The sequence below is a fragment of the Enhydra lutris genome, unplaced genomic scaffold, assembly GCF_002288905.1.
Source record: "Enhydra lutris kenyoni isolate GAN:26980312 unplaced genomic scaffold, ASM228890v2 scaffoldscaffold1, whole genome shotgun sequence".
Taxonomy (NCBI): domain Eukaryota; kingdom Metazoa; phylum Chordata; class Mammalia; order Carnivora; family Mustelidae; genus Enhydra; species Enhydra lutris.
The window spans coordinates 63,563,462-63,569,378 of NW_019154085.1; the positions used below are offsets into that span (position 1 = coordinate 63,563,462).

Below are 5,917 nucleotides of genomic sequence, written 5' to 3' on the forward strand. Positions count from 1 at the left end.
TTCAGTTGCAGCCTGTTTCATGATCAGACTATAATTCGTTAGTCTTCCATTAACTTCATTATAGGCAATTATTTAAGAAATTTTCTTAAAGAGTTGTCAAATGGAGAGGAATTCAACAGATTTTAGAGTTACTCTGCCTTTGGGTATACTCTAGGCAGATAACATTCCAGAAACAATGTGGACTCTCAAGTAGCCCTAGGCATGCATTATAATTTCTGTGGTTCCTATAGTCAGGAGGTTTGAGTGAGTCTGATTATTCACTCTCCCCATCTTTGGGAACTTACCCAATTAAAGTCAAACAAGGACCCAGTAAGTATTAAAACAGGCTCAGATTTCTTACCAGTAAAGCTGGATTGAAGAACATAGAAGGGTATTTCTACCTTTATTTTGAGCCTTGAAATTTATTTTGAGCCTCAAGTCTCTGATCTGTTCATCACATTACAGGCAGACAGCTGGGCCTAAAAGAAGCCCTGTTTCTTCAGTTTATTTCATGGAATTTATAGCAGCAAGCATTTGCTGTGCTTGGACACAACTCACTCCAAAAGGACAAGAGAGAGTGGGTCCATGCTGCCTAAATTATAAAGCTTGGGTCCTAACCTGATGATTATGTGATTCAGGGAATGGTGCACTCTTAATTGGAATGCTTACTTCTACCATTACGGAGAACTCAGTGCTGTAGCAAGGTGGGAAGGGAGGGTGGGATGGAGTATTGCTTCCTTGGAAATGGAGTGTAAGTGCCTTCAGAGAAATATGAACGCTTAATAATAGCTTCCTGAACCCAGGAAAAACACTGTCATGTGCTGGGTATATGACACCGTGATTCCAAGTATTGCTGTGGAGCTGTTTAGAACTTGGACTCAGCAGACATGACTTTCTTTCTTTTTTTTTTTTTTTTTAAGATTTCATTTATTTATTTACTTGACAGAGATCACAAGTAGGCAGAGAGGCAGGCAGAGAGAGAGGAAGGGAAGCAGACTCCCTGCTGAGCAGAGAGCCCGATGTGGGGCTGATCCCAGGACCCTGATACCATGACCCCAGCCGAAGGCAGAGGCTTAACCCACTGAGCCACCCAGGTGCCCCCAGACATGACTTTCAATCTCAAACTACCACCTTACAATTAGAGCATTGCTCAGATATCTTAAGTGTCTAAATCTCAGTTTCTCCATCTGGAAAAGGGCAGTGATATCACTACTTACTTCACAAGGTTGATGTGGCTATTAGGGGAGAAATTACACTTGATAAAATAAAACACTATTTTAAAAAATCTGTAGAAAGTCCCCACCAAAATGATAGTATAATAGTAATAGTAGTAATTATTTTATTATTATCTTTACTATCATTCTCAAATGTAAATGCTCTTTGTTTTGAAGTGAAATTATTTATATATTCACATATAGATCTATGGTCCCTATCAACTCTAACCCAGGGCCAGCAAACACAGCCCATAGGCCAAATTCATCCGCAAATCTTTTTTTTTTTTCCTTATAAACAAATTTGTATTGGAACACAGCCATACTTACTCAATTAGGTGTTGTTTATGGCTGCTTTTGAGCAACAATGAGCAGAGCTGAGTAGCTGGGACAGACAGTAGACACAACAATTTGGCTCACAAAATCCAAGGTACTTACATTTGAGCCCTATAGAGAAAAAATTGGTCAATTACTCCTACCTCTGTGTTAGAATATGTGAAACATTAAAATGGGCCCAAGCAGGATGGTAAGAAGCTCTTATGGCAATTCAAAATTAGATGGAGTACCGACACACTTTGAAAGAGGTATTGGTTAAAAATGTTAAATTGCCTCTTTTTTGTGTTCATGGAAGAGTCAGACTTTGAAAACTTTGCTGGGATGACTTTGAAATAATGCTGTGTTTGACTCCTTCAAGCAGATATAAATAGGCATGTTTTTGTTTTATATTATTGTTTCTTAATAAAACATTTTTAAGCAAATTGGTTTTACATCCTTGCTCATTTTCTTTCCTCATTTCAGATTGTCATTCTTTTTCTAATAGCTTTAGATAAATACTAATTCCTTTATTTTTCATCTTTCTTCATGAATAATGGAGTGTTGTGAAGGTCAAATTTTTTTTCAATCCTGCTTTTTCTCGACCCCCTAGGCTTTGTTATAACGTATTCTCCTTTTCATTGTTATTTAGTTTATAATTTTATTTTTGTTCCCTTTCATTCAAGAGTTGGGTGTGCTTCTTAATTCCTAAATAATCATGAAACATTTAAAATTATTTTTCTAGTTTTATTTTGAGAATGTGATCTACAAACGCATTACTTTTTAGATTTAAGAAATTCATTTTAGTCAAGTGTGTGATTAATTTTTATAAATGTTCTATAGGTATACAATAAAGATTATTCTCTATTTGGTGAATTTAAGCTCTTCCCTCCTCCAAATACAGCCATAGTTATATAATCAAACATATTTATTTTATTATTCATATGTTCTATGTCTTCATTTGTTTTTTATCTATTATCTCAATCCAGTTCTAAAATGGTTATATTGAAATATACTTGCACTAAAAGGAAAGAAAAGCACAGTATGACCTCATTCGTGCATATGTTAAAATATCCTTAGATGTGTTGTGAACTTTGTTATTTCCAGGTGTTATGGTCATCCTGACTTCCATCACTGTCTTATTATTTTCAGCAGATCAGGGTTTCTATCACTTCAAATCTTCCTATTTTTAAAGCTGATATATGAAAGAGCTGTCATGTGCTGATTGGCCTTGTAAATATCTGGCAAATTCCTTAGATCCAAGAACGTTTCTCTTGCATGGCTGTTTTTCAGTACAGCAACTAAGAAACACAAAGCAACAGGCCTTTGACTGGAGCTGCTTTGAGTTAGGGACCAGCCTTATGCTCCTGCTTAATCTGAGTCTTGCCTAGGATGCTTTATTTTCATTTCCAAGATATTATTCTACCGCAGGACACTAGGTGGAGCTAAAATCTCACTTAATGCTTCTCATAATGCACACTGATCTGATTTCTCCCAAATCAAATCTGATTTAGGTTGTTTTCTACTGTGCCATTTTCACGATCCTCATATACAGACTTCAGTGAAGAGTGGCATTTTTGTCTTCACAATAGTCTGTAATACTTCTTAAAAAAATTGGCAGAGAAAGGAATGCAAGTATTTCAGTGTGTTGCCTACATTAGTCTGCTCTATGTAAACTAAAAGATTAAAAAAAAAAAGACTATATAACTGCAGAGTAAACAGTATTAAAGGAAATGCAAAGTAAGGAAAATTTTCGTAAGTCATGGAAATCCTAGCCCAATACCTTGCTTCTTAATGTTTTTCAGAAAATTGAATGTAAACCAGAACAACTGCTTTGTTTCGACTGGCTGTAAAACCAGGCAAAAGAAATCTGATACTTCAAAATCTATAGCACAAAATCAAACAAGGAAGAAGCAAAACCTTTAAAATTAAAGTATCAGATATATAGAAAATCCAAGTGTTTTGACAAATACAACAGTTTTGTTGATGAAGTCAGCTATTTTTTCTAAGCTGTTTTCTTTATGTAGGTAATAATCCAATTGTTTCTGAGGGAAGCAGTAAGGAGCTATAATTGCTAGTTGTGAAAGATACACTATTAGGTCTTACTATTGTAATATAGTAACCTATATCTTTTGAATGGAAGTTTTTGTAAGTTTAGAGGCCCAGTTTACAATTATTTTTAAAAGTGCAGCCTAATAAAAATATTAGTAGGCAAAATTAGGAAGTAACTGAATATACACTTCGGGTATAATTAAGGGTCAAAGACTTAAAGACAAATGTCTCATTCATCTAGAATAGTCACTCCAGAACTATGGACCTGTATCCATTGGGGTGAGATTAAAATCTCAGGTATACTGCTGCTCACTTACCTCTATCTACAGCAATTGGTAAAGCTGAGTATTCGTATTGGAAATCTTAGAATTATCATTGTATAATATTTAATTTTGCAAATTTACTTGCAATCCACTTATCCCTCCCATTATTGCTCCTTCCAGGAATCTTGACACTCTCCTTTGGTGTTCTCAGGAGTATTTTCAACATAATTATTTCTCAAGAAAAGGAAATTTTGCTTTGAGCATTAAGACGCATACATGGTCCTGCCATATTTATGGGATGGCTTTTGAAGTATTTGATTTTAGATTGAAGATATCCGTATTGGTTTGGGGGAAATTGTTACCTTCAGGAATCTTTTTGTAAATCATTCTTCTTGAGAACTTCACCTTTTCAGGACTTGTCTAGGTTCTCAAGAAACCGTTTGAAAACTTCCACATAGGGAGCTAGAAAGTTCTTATAATCTCTGATTCTATGTTTAATATCAGATTCAGCTTCATTCTCCTCTTTTTCTTCTGCATTAGTGGAAATGTTACCCAATTCATGGCAGATGGAGATTTTGTTTAGAACAGTAAATGGATCAAACTGATCTACTTTCTATAAATCAATAAGCACAGAAATGCAGGCTGTTTTAGTATGAATATTAAGAAAGCTCTTCAGTAAAAGATTGATTCCTTCTCTAACATGGACATCCAGCCAGCCGTAGAAAACAGTGTCCGAGCGTGATCTCCCACTCAAGCCTGGGTCCACGTTTGTCATTTTTTATGTTTTCTGACATCTGCTGGCTACCATCTTGAAATGCTCCCAGGGCCGAAGTGAACTGTGATGCTTTTGGAAGATCTGCTGAAGTTCCTCATGAATTGGCTCAAGGCCAAGTTCTCAAATCTTATCCCAGCTTTATTTTCAAGAATATATTGATCAACCAAGGCATATTTTTTGAGGTATTTTAAAATTTTGTTTATAGATATTCTGACCAAAGGTGAATTCTTTCACTTAGATGAACTTTGTTCTTAACATTTTCACCACCCTTTGCGAGACTCACAGGGTGTATCCCATAATGTACCGTGGAAGACAATTTTCTGATTTATCACGGACCCAACAATGAACACCCCTCCTTCCATCCAGATCATACCTGGAGACGATGCTGAAGTCCAAAAAAGCCCTCCTTCAATGTCAGTCCATGATGCATATGGCCATCATCCTGAGGCACCGAAACTCAGAACCTATGTCTACAGAACCAGGACATCTAACACACTGTCATAGCCTGTGATACCAATGTCAAATAGTTCTTTCTCCTGAGCCGGGGAAGCTCTGGGCTTCAGTGTTTCATGCTGTTCAGGTCTGTGGGAATACACCGCGCACTTCCTGCATCTCCTTTTCCAGATCACTTTGGGTGTCGAAGGACTCGTAGCAAACGTGGTCTCCATCTTCCAGTATGAATGAAAACTCATCATGTGAAAGCAATTTTTTTTATCACTCAGCCATACTTCCGCCGGCACAGGTAACACAGCGGAAGCAGCTGCGGCAGCTCGGGCAGTCTAACGTCTCGGGCTGCGGCTGCGTGGAGCGCGGGAGTCAGCGCTTCGAATCACCGCCGCGGGAATTGGCGGGAACTCACAGTCCCTAGCCTGCGCCACAGCGGCGCGGGCCAGCGCCCTCCGCAGGGGCCGCTGGAAATGGTAGCTCCCACTTGCGGGTTGGTCTGGGGGCCCGATGGGCTCCCGCGGTCTCGTTCCATCCTCTCTGGGGTTCACTGCTCAGCGGGACGCAAGGAGGCTGCGCCCTTTCCTGAAAGAGGAGCTTCTGTGGAAAGGTGAGCTTGTGAACAGGCTGAGAATGAACACGCAGAGGAAGAGACACGAAGCACCAGGGCAGGAGAACGGGGTGGGGGTGGGGGGGTTCCGGGCTCTCTCCAGGCTCGCGGCTCTGCCCCAGTCTCCGTGTATTCACCAACCTGGAAGCTCCCAGAGCTATTTTTAATTCGCGGCAAATTGTGCGCTGCAAAAAACCTGTACATCCCTGAGGAAAAGAAGGTTGGAAAGGGGGGAAGTAGCAAGCCTGGGGGGAAGTAGCAAGCCTGTTTG

At 39.0% G+C, this 5,917-nt stretch overlaps 1 pseudogene; it reads right to left on the minus strand.

Moving 5' to 3' along the window:
* Positions 1-4,181: 4,181 nt before the first annotated feature.
* LOC111140727 lies at positions 4,182-5,571 on the minus strand (annotated as a pseudogene).
* Between the last annotated feature and the right edge of the window lie 346 nt (positions 5,572-5,917).